The following is an 18,757-nucleotide window of genomic DNA, read 5'->3' as shown; positions in this document are numbered from 1 at the left end:
ACCCTAAATCTGTATTAATTACGGAGTATTTATTAATTATTATTAATATAAACCCTAATTATGTATTATTATTATAATTAATTTTATTTTAACTTTTACTTTTTATTTAATTTATGTATTTAGTATTAATTAGTTTTATTAAATTGTAAAATTAGTAGTTTTATTAAATAAATAATATAAAAATAATATTTTTATAAAAATTGTACTTTTTACAACTTTTTGTATATTTTTATATTTTGTCCCTTTTTAATCGTTGTAGCATAATATTTGTATTTTTCTCTCATATTTAATTTTAAACTTAGTTTTTGCTATAGTTATTTTTACTCCTAGATTTTTAGGTTTTGCCGTAGAATTCCTTAAGTGCTTTTTCTTTAGACTAAGATTTAGGTGCTTTAGAATTTTGCGACGCCTTTTTAAGTTTTAGTTTCTTTTTAAGTTATTTCCATTTGGGATTTAGTTTTTCCTGTAAGCTTTAATATTTTTAGACCTTTTACTATGTATCAATTATCATTCCAATTAGTAATTTCAATTTGCGATTATAATTTTAAGTTAGTTGTAGTAATAAGGTTAGGTTAGTCAAGTATTTTTAAGTTTTTATAAGTTTCTTTTATTTTTCCGTCACCTTTTATTTTTCAACCATTTTTTTTTCTTTTTCGACCTTTTGCGACGAACTCTTTTTCTCTCTTATTTCTCGCCATTCTAGTTTTTAGGACTTAGAATTTTTTCTACTTCTTATCTAAATTTCTTAAAATTACGAAAATTTATTTTAAGTGGTTAAATTGATAGACATCAAAATTTTCTGGTTCGTAGTAATAGTTGGATTTGTACGTGGACCGGGTTATTGGAGCCAAACAGTCCTCAATTATATTGAGACCAAACGAATCCTGCCCCTCTGCTGCATCTTTTGGCTATTCGAAACGTGGGCAAAATCAGAAAAGTCTATTGATTGGATAACTTATTATAATTTTTCTTTCCTTTTAAAAACTAATAGGATATTCAGTGAATGCACCGAGCAAGACGTTCATCACCTTTTGTACGTTCACCACCTGTAACTAGATCAAGACATTTAGCAAATATAACCGCCGTTGATTTTTCTTTAGAATCGTCATCCAGTCAACCAAGTACTTCAGTTCAAATTTCCGATAATCCATTTTTTGAACCCAACATCACAATTGAGAATCCGGAAAATATTCAGGAACGGTTCGTAGATCCTGAACCATTAAACTTTCCTCCGGAACCACCAATCATTCAAACAGAGATTGTTGAGGAACGAACCATTAAATCAGAATCATCTAGTGATACCGATTCAACAAATTCAATTATGGAGAATCTGGAACCTTTAAGTATGGAAGACCGAATGAGAGCTAAACGCACTGGCCAAGGTCACGCAATTACTCATCCAGACATTAATGCGCCAGATTATGAAATCAAAGGACAAATTCTACACATGGTGACTAATCAATGCCAATTTAGTGGTGCGCCGAAGGAAGATCCAAATGAACATCTACGTACCTTTAATAGGATCTGCACACTATTTAAAATCCGAGAAGTGGAGGATGAACAGATATATCTCATGTTATTTCCCTGGACTTTAAAGGGAGAAGCCAAAGATTGGTTGGAATCGTTACCTGAAGGGGCGATTGATACATGGGATGTTTTAGTTGACAAATTTCTTAAACAATTCTTTCCTGCATCTAAAGCCGTAAGACTTCAAGCAGAAATTGTTACGTTCACACAGAAACCAAATGAAACTCTATATGAGGCGTGGACAAGATATGGAAAGTTATTAAGAGGATGTCCGCAACATGGTTTAGACACCTGTCAAATAGTACAAATATTCTACCAAGGATGCGACATCACTACAAGAAAAGACATAGATATAGCAGCTGGTGGTTCTATTATGAAGAAAACCGAAACTGATGCTTACAAAATTATTGATAACACTGCTTCCCACTCACATGAGTGGCACCAAGAAAAAGATATCGTTAGATCATCTAAAGCAGCTAGAGCCGATTCTAGCCATGACTTAGATTCCATTTCCGCAAAGATAGATGCTGTGGAGAGACGAATGGAAAAGATGACTAAAGATATTCACTCAATACGAATTAGTTGTGAGCAGTGTGGAGGACCACATTTGACAAAAGATTGTCTCAGTATTGAATTAACAATGGAACAAAGAGAGAATATTTCATACATAAACCAAAGGCCTGGAAATAATTATCAGAATAATTATCAACCGCCAAGACCAATTTACAATCAAAACCAGAATTATAACCGAAATATTCCATACGACAACCAACAAGGTCCTAGCAATCAACAAGTATCCAATAATACTTATAATCAGCAAAGACCGAATTTTCAAAACAAACCACCACAACAAACCGATGATAAAAAGCCGAATTTAGAAGATATGATGACGAAGCTAGTTGAAACTCAAACGCAGTTTTTCACATCTCAGAAACAAACTAATGAACAAAATGCTCAAGCATTTAGAAATCAACAAGCTTCTATTCAAAATCTGGAACAAGAAGTGAGTAACCTAGCAAGGTTAATAGGTGAAAGAAAACCGGGAAGTCTACCTAGTGATACAAATGCTAACCCCCGAAATGAAACAGCTAAAGCTATTACCACAAGAAGTGGTACAACACTTAAACCACCTGAAATACCTGTAACTTCTGATGAAACTATTCCTACTCCACAAGAACCACAACCTGATCAAGATAAGGAAAAAGAACCGGTAGTTGAAAAGGTTAATGAAAATAACACAGTTAAGGATAAACCTTATGTTAAACCATACCAACCACCACTTCCTTACCCGAGTAAAATGAAGAAAGAGAAACTTGAAGCCGAGCAATCCAAATTCTTGGATATGTTTAAACAGATAAATGTAAATCTTCCTTTCATTGATGTGATTTCAGGAATGCCAAGATATGCTAAATTCTTGAAAGATCTAATCTCAAATAGAAAGAAAATGGAAGAACTCTCGGCTGTTACTATGAATGCTAATTGTTCAGCAGTGCTGTTGAATAAGATACTAGAAAAACTATCTGATCCAGGAAGTTTCACAATTCCATGTTTTCTGGGTAGTCTTAGTTCAATAGAAGCATTGGCAGACTTAGGTGCTAGTATAAATCTAATGCCGTATTCACTATACGCTAAACTAGACCTTGGAGAATTGAAACCAACCAGAATAAGCATACAACTAGCCGATAGATCAATAAAATATCCTAGAGGGATAATGGAGAACATGCTAGTTAAAGTTGGTACTTTAGTATTTCCAGTAGATTTTATTGTTTTGGACATGGAAGAAGATTCTCAAGTTCCTCTCATATTAGGAAGACCATTCTTAAACACGGCTAAAGCAATGATAGACGTGTTCGGTAAGAAATTGACCCTAAGTATAGAGGATGAGAGTGTTACCTTTTCAGTTGATAGAGCAATGCAACAACCACAATCTGCAGATGATACATGTTATTATATTCAAACTATAGATGCACATGCAGAATTATTAGAAGAATTTCCAGAATTACAAGGAACAGGAGAATGTTCTTTAGGAGAAGGTAATGAACCAATTGATGAAGCTGAAATGTTAGCTACACTAATAGCTAATGGATATGAACCAACAACAGAAGAAATTCAAATGCTAAAAGAAGAAGACAGATATCGATATAAATCACCGATAGAAGAACCTCCGAAATTAGAGTTAAAGCCACTTCCAAACCATTTGGAATACGCTTATTTACATGGTGAATCTGAATTACCTGTAATAATATCGTCTTCTCTTACTGAAAATGAGAAATCACAACTCATTTCTGTGTTGAAAGCTCATAAACCAGCCATTGCATGGAAGATTCATGATATTAAAGGAATAAGTCCTTCGTATTGCACAGATAAAATCCTTATGGAAGAAGGTCATAAAACGTATGTGCAACGCCAACGAAGACTCAATCCTAATATGCAAGATGTAGTTAAAAAAGAGATTATTAAACTGCTAGATGCAGGTTTAATTTATCCAATCTCCGATAGTCCATGGGTAAGCCCAGTTCAATGCGTGCCTAAGAAGGGTGGCATGACTGTCATTACAAATGAAAAAAATGAGCTTATTCCTACTAGGACTGTAACAGGATGGCGTGTATGTATTGATTATAGAAAATTAAATGACGCCACCAGAAAAGATCACTTTCCCTTACCTTTCATAGATCAAATGTTGGAAAGATTAGCCGGAAATAGTTACTATTGTTTTCTAGATGGATTTTCCGGATATTTTCAAATTCCAATAGCACCCGAAGATCAAGAGAAAACCACATTCACGTGCCCTTATGGTACTTTTGCTTACAAACGCATGCCATTTGGACTTTGTAACGCCCCTGCAACCTTTCAAAGGTGTATGATGGCGATTTTTCACGACATGATAGAAGAATGCATGGAAGTATTCATGGATGACTTTTCAGTCTTCGGTGATACATTTAAATCATGTCTAGTTAATCTGGAACGAATGCTAATTAGATGCGAAAAATCAAATCTAGTACTTAATTGGGAGAAATGCCATTTCATGGTTAAAGAAGGCATCGTTCTTGGACATAAAATTTCAAAAGAAGGAATTGAAGTGGATAGAGCTAAAGTAGATGTAATTACTAAACTTCCACATCCCACCAATGTTAGAGGAGTTAGGAGTTTTCTAGGGCATGCCGGTTTTTACCGACGTTTCATAAAAGATTTTTCTAAAATTGCCACTCCTATGAATAAACTCCTAGAAAAGGATGCGCCATTCATCTTTTCAGATGAGTGTATCAAATCTTTTAATATTCTTAAAGAGAAACTCACTAATGCACCAATCATGATAACACCAAATTGGAATCTACCATTTGAACTAATGTGCGATGCAAGTGATTTTGCAATGGGAGCCGTTTTAGGACAAAGGATTGAAAAACGATTTCAACCTATATATTATGCTAGTAAGACGTTACAAGGAGCACAAACAAACTATACAACTACTGAAAAAGAACTCCTTGCTATTGTCTTTGCTTTTGACAAATTTCGATCATATCTCGTTCTAGCAAAAACGGTGGTCTATACCGACCATTCTGCTCTTAGATACCTATTTTCAAAACAAGATGCTAAACCAAGATTAATCCGTTGGATCTTACTCTTACAAGAGTTTGATATTGAAATCCGAGATAAAAGAGGAGCAGAAAATCTCGCCGCTGATCATCTTTCTCGTCTTGAAAATCCTGAGTTAGAAGTTCTAAATGAATCGGCCATACAAGACAACTTTCCTGATGAATATCTATTGAAGATAGATTATAAAGAAATCCCATGGTTTGCAGATTATGCAAACTACTTAGTTTGTGGATTCCTTGAAAAAGGATTATCGTACCAAAGACGAAAGAAATTCTTCAGTGATATAAAACACTATTTCTGAGAAGATCCACATCTGTTTAAAAGTTGTCCCGATGGAATAATACGCCGATGTGTATTTGGAGAGGAAGCTAGTAAAATTTTAAACCATTGTCACACAGGACCAACAGGAGGGCATTATGGGCCTCAACTAACAGCAAGAAAAGTTTATGAAGCTGGATTCTATTGGCCTACAATTTACAAAGACGCACACCTTCTTTGCAAATCCTGTGATGCATGTCAAAGGGCCGGAAAAATAAGTCAACGTGATGAAATGCCACAAAATGTGATCCAAGTATGTGAAGTATTTGACATTTGGGGTATTGACTTTATGGGTCCATTTCCAAAATCTCATAATAATCTATATATACTCGTAGCCATTAATTATGTATCTAAATGGGCGGAAGCACAAGCTCTCCCAACTAACGATGCACGAGTTGTAGTCAACTTTTTAAAACGTCTTTTTGCAAGGTTTGGAACACCGAAAGCTTTAATAAGTGATCGGGGTACTCATTTCTGTAATAATCAACTTGAGAAAGTTCTTAAAAGATATGGAGTAACTCATAAAATCTCCACCGCATATCATCCACAAACAAGTGGACAAGTTGAAAATACCAACCGAGCTTTAAAACGTATTCTAGAGAAAACCGTAGGATCAAATCCGAAGGAATGGTCCATTAAATTGGAGGATGCACTCTGGGCTTTTAGAACAGCCTACAAAACTCCAATTGGAACCACACCTTTTAGACTTGTTTATGGAAAAGCATGTCATCTTCCAGTAGAAATTGAACACAAAGCATTTTGGGCTTTGAAGACATGTAATCTTGATTTACATGAAGCCGGACGTCTACGATTAAGTCAACTAAACGAATTAGAAGAATTAAGACATGAAGCATACGAAAATTCGTTAATCTATAAAGAAAGAACGAAGAAATGGCATGATAAAAGAATCAGAAGTTCAAAAGAATTTAAAGAAGGAGACAGAGTTCTTCTTTTCAATTCACGATTCAAGCTATTTCCTGGAAAATTGAAATCAAGATGGTCTGGACCATTCATAGTCAAAAGAGTTTTCCCATACGGAATGATAGAATTAATAAATTCAAATGGGATTGAATTTAAAGTTAATGGTCACAGAGTTAAACATTACATACATGGTCCGATGGAAGTCGACAACGAAGTTAATCACAATTTCGACACCACAGCTAACTAAGTGTGGGGAGAACCAAGTCTTTAAAGGATAATATGTATTTCTGTTAGAGTTAGATTGTCTGTTTTCGTGTAGTTCTCGAAAATGGAACCCGAATGGTCTTTCCCTAGCAGACCCTAAAGAACTAGTCTTCTCCCCCCATTCTGAATTTTTATTTTTTTTAGGTTTTTACAAAATGAAGACTGCCTGTGAACTAAACCATGGTCTAATGCTACACGCTTTGATCACTAAACGTAATAATGACATACTACCGAGTGAAATAGTAGCAGTAATCAGAGAAAGAATGGACGGAGTTAGAAAAGAATCCAGATGCGAAGATAATAAGTTACAATTTGGTAAAGGAAAATCAAAATCCGCAGCGAAAAGAAGAGCACGACACCTAGAAAGATGTCACAAATGCGGAAAATGGTCACATGGAGGTAAATGTTCAAATAATCAAACCTATTCAAATACCGAATTTGTTACTTTATGCAGAGACGGACCGTTCATATGTTTAGAAGAAAAGATACTGAATGCTCGAGGTTACGCCTATGTAGCCATGGAAAACCAATTAAACCGACTATCTTATGAATGGGATAGATCATATAACTAAGAAATCTATTTCACAGGTATGTCTGTACAGTTTTTATTTTTATTTTTATTTTTAACCTTTTGATAATAAACGCTAATTTGTTCGCTAAAAAGTATTAAATTGGTATTAAATAAAACTAGGTTTGGCGACCGAAATTATTGATATCATTCAAAAATTTATTACATCACTGCGAAATTTAACGTTTATTCTTAAGGTATAAATATCTTTAATCAATCAAACCAAAATATTTCAAAAATTCGTCATGAGTTAAATTAGGTCTTGGAACCGAAATTACTTTACCGAAAAGAGGGGCGCATATTTTTGATAATATTTGATTGATTAAAGTGGGATAAAAAGACAAAAAGATTTTTAATTTTATTTTTACCATGTTTTTAAAATTAATATTTAAATCTTAAATTAATATTGTAAACTTTATAAAAACAATATATTTAAAATTGTAAATATTTGAAAAATTAATATAAGTTTGATATGAATTTATAAATTTTTAAATTAAGTTTGGTGTGAATTTTTAATTTTTAAAATATGAATTTTTAATTTTATGCATTTCAAATTTTAAGTTTGGTGTGAATTTTTAATATTAATTTTGAATTTTATATTTAAGTTGTGTGAATTTAAAAACAAAAAAATTTACTTTATCTCATTAAGTTAAAAATATGATTTTTAAAATTCGTCGTAAGTTGAAGACTAGGTCTTTGAACCGAAATTGCTTTACCCGAGGGAGGGACGAGAACTTTTATTATCATTATTTTTAATCTTATTGAATTAGAGTATGCCAAAAACATTGAAAAAACCCAAAAATCTTAGCTTTTAAAACAATCGCTACTAAAAGACAAATTTTAAAATTTTGTCGAAGGACGGACTAGGACATCGATCCGAAACGACCTCGTCCTAAATAACAAGGGAAACAAAATTTTAAAATTAAATACTTAATTGTTTTATAAGTTAAAGATTATAAAAAAAAAAAAAAGAGCAAACTCCGCGACTCGCGGAGTTTGAAAGGGAAATCTCCGCGACTCGCGGAGGGACCAAAACCCAGAAAAAAAAAATAAAACGTAAAAATAGATCAGTTTACTCCCCACAAAAATACACTGCGAAGAACACAGCGAAAAAACCCCGAAAATACACGAAAAACACCCCCAAAAATCCCAATTTTTAACCGTTAATCACCAAATTTTTTGCTAAAATCATGTTGAGAAGAATGCTATCTAAGAATTACTCAAGAAAAACGGTAAATTTCTACACCTAAACACCATTTAATTCGAAATTTGATGTTCTTGAGCAATTTTTTCCCCAATTTGATTTTGATGCTTTTTAGTGTAATTAGGCTTAAATTGTTTATGTATTATGCTTGTATAACCTAGATTGATGCTATTTAACATGATTAGAAGCCTTAAACTTCAAATTTTGAGTAATCTAGGGTTTGTGTTCTTGAGCAAATTTGGGGCTTTTTAATATAAACAGGTTATGGCCGATTTTTGTCATGAATTGTTGCTAAATTGAGTAGTGTAACATGTCTAGGTAGTTAAATGATCCAAACTTTGAGCCTAAACATGATTTTGAGAATTAAAGTGGACTTTTTCAAGTCTAAAATTCATGAACTTGATTTTTGAAAGATAATGCCATTTGAGACTTGTTTAATTGCTAGTAATGATTATTTTGACATGTTATTTGAGTTGAATGCTTATGAACTTGGCGAACATTTTCGTATATGCTTATTTGAAAAAGTGTAGATTTGATAAAAATGTGAAAATGAGCTTAAGTTTGATATAAATTGATAATGTCATTGTAATTATTTTGATTGATGATTTTGCTGACACTAATGCATATTTGGATGCACAAAAATTGTGTTTGATGTGTTTTGCAGAATGAAAGGGGTGAATCTTCATCCCAAGCCCGCAATGCTCCTGCTGAGAATTTGGAACAACAGGAGGTGGATAACTACTACAAGCAGGATGTACCTCATCCAGTCATGACCTTTTCCGATATGCACTTGGAAGAGTTGCACCCGAACCTGAGATTTGACAGACTTTGGATAGATTATCCAAAATATCAAAGGGGTTTGCATACTCTTCATTCTAAGGTTGTTGAGGTACCAAGGGTCATAGAATGGGGACCCTTAGAAGCTGTAGAATTGGCCGGGCCAATTAGGGAATTACTTGTACAGAGGTATGGTAATTCTTCTTTTAATGACTGGGTACATTTATTCACCATACGTAGACCTGTATATAAAGTATGGTGTGAAGAATTGTTATGTAGTATAGAGTTGAATGATCGGGTAGCTAGTTTAACCGATCGTTCTTTTATTAGATTTTTGTTAGGCGGTTCGATGCGCCACATGTCTTTACTGGACATGGCTCAGGCTTTACGTATATATACGCCTGAGGAGTTAGCGTCTGCCGATTGTAGAGGATTGATACTAAACGGTAGAAAGATAGATGAAAATTTTGATACACACGGTGTGTGGAGTCAAATGACAAGCCATCACCGTTTCAAAGGGGGAAATTACTCTTATTTGGATATAGATAGAGCCGAATTAAGAGTGATACATAGGTTTTTAGCTAATTCGATTACACAAAGGGGTAAAAACAAGGAAAAAGTAAATGAACAGGATTTGTTTTACCATATGTGTATTCGAGACCCACAAAGCGCTGTAAGTATACCATATTGTGTGGGTTATTATTTATCAGCTATGGTTCGGGAGATGCGACCACATAGCATAATAGGAGGTGGTATTTTTATTACTTTGATTGGTGAATATCTCGGTGTGGATATAAGTCGGGGGGGATTATTACTAGAAGAGCCGGAACCCCGCGATACTATAGGTTTAAATGTATACCATGGTGCGAAAGTTTTGAAGAGGCGAAATAACGCCGCAGTACGATACCATGGTAGACATCCACAGGTGGAGAGAAACCAGCAGCAAGGTAATATAGGAGGGGGGAATGAGATGCAAGAAATGCATAGGTTTATAGCTTCTCAGGAATACGAAAATGCTAGACAGAGAGCATTTGAAGATTGACAAGTTCATCAGAACCAAATCATAGCTCATTGCCAACATATAGGTAGAAACTATATTCCTACACCGAAACCCATCTTCCCTCCTTGGTCTATAGAGATGCAGCCACCATATCCTACGTATGACCCTGCCGAAGCATTCTATAGCACTTATGGTTATGCCTGGAACCCCTATTGGTACCAATATCATCCTTAGTTTACTTATTATTTTTTTATTTTGTAATTTGTAATTATTGATACGTTTAATACTTTTGTTAATATTGTAATCATTTTTATAATTATCTAACTTTTATTCTTAGACTTTAATAATTTTTGAATGTGGGGTAATATACCAAACTTCAAAAATATGTATATATGTTTGCAGTTTATCCTATGTACACAACAGGGTAAAACAACGCATTTTCAAAGACTGGCATTAAGTTCAGCAAAAGCAACTAATTTTGACGACAAGATGCAAAATATATGTGAAATAACAACAAGACGGAATGAACAAATGATGTGCACCATTTATCATTCAGCAAACAAACGCCAATATATTTGGAAACTTTGGTAAAAATTTAATCATTTTCACACAAATCACCCTCAATAATTTAAATTGTTACTGATTTCTTGCAAATGAGGGCATTGCAAGATCTTAAGTGTGGGAAGGGGTTAAATTCTTTCGGATTTTAAAATTTTTTACTTTATACACTTGGTTACCATTAAAAATACTAGTAAAGCAGTAGTTGTATTAGAATCTAGTGCTCTCTGATAAAAAAGAACAGCCCTAGTCTTATATACTGACTACCCAATTCTAGTAAAAAATTTTTAAAATTTTCAATTAAATGAATTCAAAATCATGTTTATACATATTTATGAACGATAAAACTAGGTTTTAACACCGAAATTATTGTTACCTCGGAAAGGACATAAATTAAGAAACAAACTAAAATGTCAAAATTCATTTAAAATGGAATAGAGGACGATAAAAAGAAAAATAAAAAGCCAAGTGTGGGAAAATTTACCAAGTTATTTTAAACATATGTCACATATATCTGTAACAAATAACTGAAAATACTTTTGCTTTGGACTAAACTAAACTGTTTTACCCGATGAAAGAAAAGAAGAGATGGATCTACACGATGAATCAATTCCATCATTAAAAGGAAGTAAAGTCTTCCGAAAAAGAAACGCGCTTCTTGATTTAGGTCATGAAGTTGTCGTCCAGACCAGCTGTAGGTTGACGAAAAATCTAGAAAAGTCATCACTAAAATCAGCAGGAAATCCACGGACCTCAGCATTAAACAGGGTCGCCAAGTGGTCAGATTTATCCTAACCATGAGAAGGATTTATCTCGTACAATGGGGGGCACCATGCAAATTAGCTGGATAAGACTAATGAATCAGATCCCCAGAAAGGATAATCTCCTTAAAGATTAAAAATCAGCTTTTAAGACTGATATTACTCAATCCTAGAGATTGACCTTAAAGATTGAGAATTACAAACTCATGGAATTCAATGATATCTAAACTCGAGCTTGAACGAGAAAATATTTTGATCAAAATTACAAACCGATTTGTTTTCTGAAAACCCTATTTTCAATACGTTCATTACCATTGAACGTAAAATCCTAGGAATTCACCTGGAATTCATTAGGTCACCTGAACTAAATCGGGTGTCAACCGTAAGAACGGTGGTTGCATAGCATGGTCAAAGACAGGACCTTGTGCCATACCGAAAAATTATAAGGGTGAGCTTTACTATTGCTCCTACCAAGGATAGTAATTGCGTCCGACACGTTATAGACCATAATTAAAAGCATGTCAGGGGACATTGCCTTAACAGTTGCTTGTTCAACGCTTTCCTTTACAACCGGACGGTAGTTTACCGAAAGGTAATATACGGGACAAGTAAACTGGACGTGTTGCTTTCCAAATACAAGGTTTGCAAGTGGGTGACACAAAACAGCAAGTTTTGAGCTAAAATTTTCAATTCTGAACCCCACCAAACCCACAAAAATATTTTGCAAACACCGGTAAAGGGTTATCCCGGAAAACTTATCAAGGGTAAAAACTAGATTTAATTTTCAAAAGATCAAATGTTTTCATAAAGATCCAATTTCCTTAATGGATCTAAATTTTTTATAGTCATGTGGGACTGTAAACCATATCGTTACTACCATTGTTTATACCGCCGTATAGAAATCACTGATGTACAAAGTGTGAAGAATAAAGAAGTGATTCTTGTATTTCAAGACGATATTGCTTGAGGACAAGCAACGCTCAAGTGTGGGAATATTTGATAATGCTAAAAACGAACATATATTTCATAGCATTATTCCTCAAGAAAGACAAGCTTTTAGTTGCAATTGTTCTATTTACAAGTGATATTCGTTTAAATAATAAAAGGTGAAGACAAAAGATAGATTCGACGAATTAAAGACGCAAACGACCAAAAAGCTCAAAAGTACAAAAGACAATAAAAAATGTTCCAATTATTGATAAGAAACGTCTCGAAATTACAAGAGTACAAGATTCAAAACGCAAAGTACAAAAAATAAAATTGTACGCAAGGACGTTCGAAAATCCGGAACCGGGACCAGAGTCAACTCTTAACGCTTGACGCAACGGACTAAAAATTACAAGTTAACTATGTATATAAATATAATATAATATATAATTAATTATATTAATTATATATATATATTATATATATATTATAAAACCGTCGGCAGAGAAAGACTCCAAGGGTGTGAGCTGTAAAATCATTCTCCGCGACTCGCGGAGTTTGAAGAGGATTTTGCCGCGAGTCGCGGAGCCCCAAAAAACGAAAATCCCTATAAAGCCAACCGAATTCTGATCACAATTCATAATCTATTTTCTCTCTTCTCTCATATATACGATATATATATATATATATATAATTTATATTTTAATTTTAATTATAATTATAATTCTAATAATAAGGGTATGTTAGCGAATATTGTAAGGGTGTAAGTCGAAATTCTGTCCGTGTAACGCTACGCTATTTTTAATCATTGTAAGTTATGTTCAACCTTTTTATAATAATGTCTCGTAGCTAAGTTATTATTATGCTTATTTAAAACGAAGTAATCATGATGTTGGGCTAATTACTAAAATTGGGTAATTGGGCTTTGTACCATAATTGGGGTTTGGACAAAAGAACGACACTTGTGGAAATTAGACTATGGGCTATTAATGGGCTTTATATTTGTTTAACTAAATGATAGTTTGTTAATGTTAATATAAAGATTTACAATTGGGCGTCCCTATAAATTACCATATACACTCGATCGGACACGATGTGCGGGGTATTTATATGTACGAATAATCGTTCATTTAACCGGACACGGGAATGGATTAATAGCCACTAGAATAATTAAAACAGGGGTGAAATTACATTCAAGGGTAATTGGTGTAATTGTTAACAAAGTAGTAAAACCTTGGTTTACACGCAGTTGATAACCTGGTGTATTCATTAAACAAAGTATTAAAACCTTGTTACAATTCGAATCCCCAATTAGTTGGAATATTTAACTTCGGGTATAATAATAATTTGACGAGGACACTCGCACTTTATATTTATGACTGATGGACTGTTATGGACAAAAACCAGACGGACATATTAAATAATCCAGGACAAAGGACAATTAACCCATGGGCATAAAACTAAAATCAACACGTCAAACATCATGATTACGGAAGTTTAAATAAGCATAATTCTTTTATTTCATATTTAATTTCCTTTATTTTATATTTAATTGCACTTCTAATTATCGCATTTTTATTGTTATTATATTTAATTGCATTTTTAATTATCGTACTTTTTAATTATCGCAAGTTTATTTTATCGCACTTTTATTATTCGCCATTTCATTATCATTATTTACTTTACGCTTTAATTTAAGTCTTGTATTTATTTTATATTTTACATTAGGTTTTAACTGCGACTAAAGTCTTAAAATCGACAAACCGGTCATTAAACGGTAAAAACCCCCCTTTATAATAATAATATTACTTATATATACGTTTGTATTTTTATAAAAGTAAACTAATATAGCGTTACGCTTTGTTTAAAGATTTCCCTGTGAAACGAACCGGACTTACTAAAAACTACACTACTGTACGATTAGGTACACTGCCTATAAGTGTTGTAGCAAGGTTTAAGTATATCCATTCTATAAATAAATAAATATCTTGTGTAAAATTGTATTGTATTTAATAGTATTATCTGCTAAAATTAATAACTATTTTATATACACCTCGCATAACATCAGTATGTGTTTTGGGTCGTGGTATATGGATTAGATATAAAGGATGTGTAAGTTTTGTTTTCTTGTAAATAATTCATGAATAATTAATAATATTTTTGTAATCTTGCTAAATAATTCATACTAGATTACAAAGAATGGTTCCCACATGTTTGATGGCTGATCTAGGGCTGCTAAGGTGATGATTTGATATGTATATACCAAAAGTAAATACATCTAGAAGTTGGGTATAATACGAGTACAAATACCGAACGAATACGAGTAGAATTCTTGATGAAAACGAACAAGAATACGATTACAACTATCTTTGTCAAGTATAAGTATTTTGATATATGTCATTAAGTCTTTCAAATGTGTATTAATACTTCTTAATACATTACATATATATACATTTTAATTAAGTCGTTAATCGTTACATGTATACATTGTTTCGAAACGCTTAAGTTAGTAGTCTCGTTTTATGTATATAGTTCATTGTTAATACACTTAATGATATACTTAATTATCATTATATCATGTTAAACATAATGTATTAATATATCTTAATACAATACATATGTATTTATTTTAATTAAGACGTTATTACGTCGATAACCGTTACATATATATCTTGTTTCAAATTCCTTAATTTAGTAGTCTTATTTTATGTATATAACCCATTGTTAATATACTTAATGAGATACTTACTTATCATAATACCATGTTAAACATATATATATGTCCATATATATATCATCATGTTGTTTTTACAAGTTTTAACGTTCGTGAATCGTCGGACAAACTGGGTGGTCAAACGTTTATGTAAAATCCGTTTCAATTAATCAAGTCTTAAAAAGTTTAATTGCTTAACATGTTGGAAACATTTAATCATGTAAATATCAATCTCAAATATATACATATATTTATATATACATATCTTATTTACAAATAGTGGTTCGTGAATCGTCCGGAAAAGTCGAAGGTTACATGAACACAGTTTCAAATTTTTGAATTTCAACTTAACAGACTTTGCTTATCATGTCGGAAACATTAATTAATTTAAAGATTAAGTTTAAATTTGGTCGGAAATTTCGGGTCGTCACAAGATGCTCCTATTTAATGTTATAATCAGTGTTGCAAAACTCGGAATTACTCGGCGAGTACTCGGTTTTTGCTACTCGGGAAGTACTCGACCAGTATTTGGCCAAAATCGGTCAAAACTCAGTCTAACTCAGCCAAAACTCAGGATTACTCGGAAAATCGGTCAAAACTCGGGATTAGTCGAAAATCGATCAAAGTCAAACTTGGTCAACATGTAAGTACTCCCCGAGTTGCCGTGTAATCCCTGAAGAGTCCCGACCAAGTATGATAAAGAACAGCCAATGGACTTTGAGCCCAACAACACTCAAGGTAGGCCCAAGATATGGAAGGTGTATCAAAGGAGCTAGAAAGGCCACGTGGAGGGCAAGCAATACCGAGTTTGAGTTTGTTATTCTGATTTTGAGAACAAAAGGTGCAGGTGTGGTAGGGAATGTTTTATGCTTATTTTCTGTTTTTACTTTTTGGCTAGTAGCTTGGTCAGAGAGAATCCTATTGGTTGTGGATATCCTCTAATTTTTGTTGTTGATGTTGTTGATCCTGCTATCTTTCATCTTTCATTATTAATAAAATAAAATTCATCCAGCTTTTATCCTTGATCTTCATACTTCTTTACATATTTTCATACTCTATCAGAGTACCCCCAAGTCATGATTTTTGCAACCTTGGTAATATTAAGGTGTAAATGTATATATTTATATTTTTAACATGAAATAAAAAGTATAAATATCTGACTATAAGAAGATCAGAGTCCCAATGATCAGTGAAGGCATTCTTAAATTGATGAACAATTGGTCCCAAAGGCCAAATATTCAATACCTGCATAAAACAATGTTGTTACTTGCCAAGAAACATTTTTAATGACATGATATAGTCCATAGTGGTATTGTAAACAAAAATTGAGACGAACATCAAAAGCGAGTTTCAAAAGAAAACCACCAAAGCTGCACAGAAAGCCAAATTCAGACACAATGGCTTGAAAAAAAAGTAGAACACGATATTTGCATACATTAGTAAGTCAAACGAAGAGGTAGAGGTGGCAATTTTGATCCATTTACTTTAATGGGTTGATGTGGGTTATGTGTAAGAAGTCAAACAGAGAAATGGTCAAACCAGTTGAAAGTAGAGGAAAAGTATAGTATCTTTAATGATTATACCTTCTAAACCACTTTGCAAACAAAGTATTTTTGAAATTGAAATATTATAATATCTGTAAGTGTGATCATATTACGTATGTTTATTGTTGAAGATATATATTTGCTCCAGAACCCAAAATGACCCGCACCACAATTTTGAACTCATTTTGACCAATTACTCAAACTGTCTATTTTGCCACCTCTTTGAACTCATTTTGACCCATTACTCAAACTGGCTATTTTCCCACCTGTAGAATATGGTAAAAATTCAAGCTTGAAATCCATATTACCTGGAAGATAAGTGGTGGGATAAACATTAAAGCTGGCTAGTAAGTGGTAGTATTTACATAGAAGAATTCACTCAATCTTACTGTCCTTTGAGATATCATAAAACCGCAAAACTAATACACATATACCACCACCCAATATACATACAAAGAAAGCCTTTTTTGAGGTTCAGATAAAACAAACTTGAACTCCCTGACAAGAGGAAATTATGTATTATCAAGTATGTAAATTAACCAATAGCTCCAGTGTTACAAAACTCAGAATTAGTCGGCAAGTACTCAGTTTTTGCACCTCGGGGAGTACTCGGACAAACTTAGTTAAACTCGGTCAAAATCAGTCAAATTCAGCTAAAACTCGGGATAACTTGGAAAATCGGTTACAACTTTGCCAGAAGTCGAGATTAATCAGAAAATCAGTCAACAGTCAACATTTGTCAAAGTCAATATCAGAGTACTCCATACAAAGTCCCGATCAAGTACTCTCCGAGTAGCGATTTTTGCAACATTGAATAGCTCCATATATTACATTAATATAAACACCTAGTAATAATATTTTATTATAATAAAGTTGAGCAGTACCATAAAAAGGGATTAACAATAAAATCTTGGACAAACTGCATCCACAATAGAACGAGTGCTAATACAACAAAAATGTTAAAGACCCATAAAACATAATAGTTCGTACTCGCGCATTATTTTCTGGAAAAACTTCCAATCCTTGAAGGATGAATTTGAACAGCATTAAAAAAGAATAAGGCCAAGGAGCAGCCCCTGTATGTATAAGGCCAATACGCAACCCGTATATAAAAAAACAAAGTTACGGAAGCAGAGGGGGTGAATTTATAAGAATAAATGTTTTTGAGATAAGTAAAACGAATATATATATATATATAACCATATAAGGGGACATGGGATGGGCTTTTTTTATGTTTCGTGAAGCAACTTAAAAACGCACCTGAATAATGGGTTCTTATCTCGCTTCTTCCACTCCATATGTGATAGAAGTCATAGAACTTAACCTGTACGATATAAAAGCTGAAGATGTAAATAACAAAAGAAATAAAAATTCACAAAGGGCTCTAATGATCCCTAAAAGAAATGAAGGTACAATGACATGGTATCAGTTTTTTACCCACTCGAATATATAGAATATAATATAAAGAGTAGTAATAAGTTACTTTCATGCAATCTTAAAACACGTAATCAAAGCTTTATGTAGTTGAAGTGGATGAAGAGTTTATTGATAAAAAAAAAACTATTCAATTCGACGTCCAAATAGTGATTATAACCCATGTAACTACTGCTATTTAAATGTGTATATACAAGGCAACATTACAAAAGGGATATCTATTTTCCTAATCCTATCCTATCACTGTTTAATTGGTGTTAATTAATAGGCATAGAAGACTGTAGAAAATAAGGGGTATGAAGCCATTATCAAGCTGTGCTGTGTATGCTTCCAAAAGACAACCAGTACTGCATATATAAAACATGGTTAACTTCTGTATGTGTCGGATCTAATTGACCTAAAACCCATTTTGTCTGAAACTAATTATAAATAATCAGACGAAAAATGTCTAATTTTTTTACTAACTTACGACCCGTTTGACCCCTTTGATCTCATATTATTTAACACAATTGGCATGTTCGAAGATTATAATCATTTGTATTGACCCATTAATAAGTAAATTGGTTGAAACTGCGACCGGTAATAGATACAGATAGATATAAACTTGAGTGAATATGTGTCCAGTGGTAGTTAAGAGTGGAAGAAGG

The 18,757-nt window shown here is 33.1% G+C and overlaps 1 pseudogene; it reads right to left on the bottom strand.

Moving 5' to 3' along the window:
• Window positions 1-17,974, bottom strand: part of LOC139875749 (dolichol kinase EVAN-like) — a 31,322-nt pseudogene extending 13,348 nt beyond the window's left edge.
• Window positions 17,975-18,757: the final 783 nt, after the last annotated feature.

This window comes from Rutidosis leptorrhynchoides, chromosome 11 (assembly GCF_046630445.1).
Source record: "Rutidosis leptorrhynchoides isolate AG116_Rl617_1_P2 chromosome 11, CSIRO_AGI_Rlap_v1, whole genome shotgun sequence".
NCBI classification, from domain to species: domain Eukaryota; kingdom Viridiplantae; phylum Streptophyta; class Magnoliopsida; order Asterales; family Asteraceae; genus Rutidosis; species Rutidosis leptorrhynchoides.
This window is presented reverse-complemented; position numbering and strand designations above follow the sequence as displayed.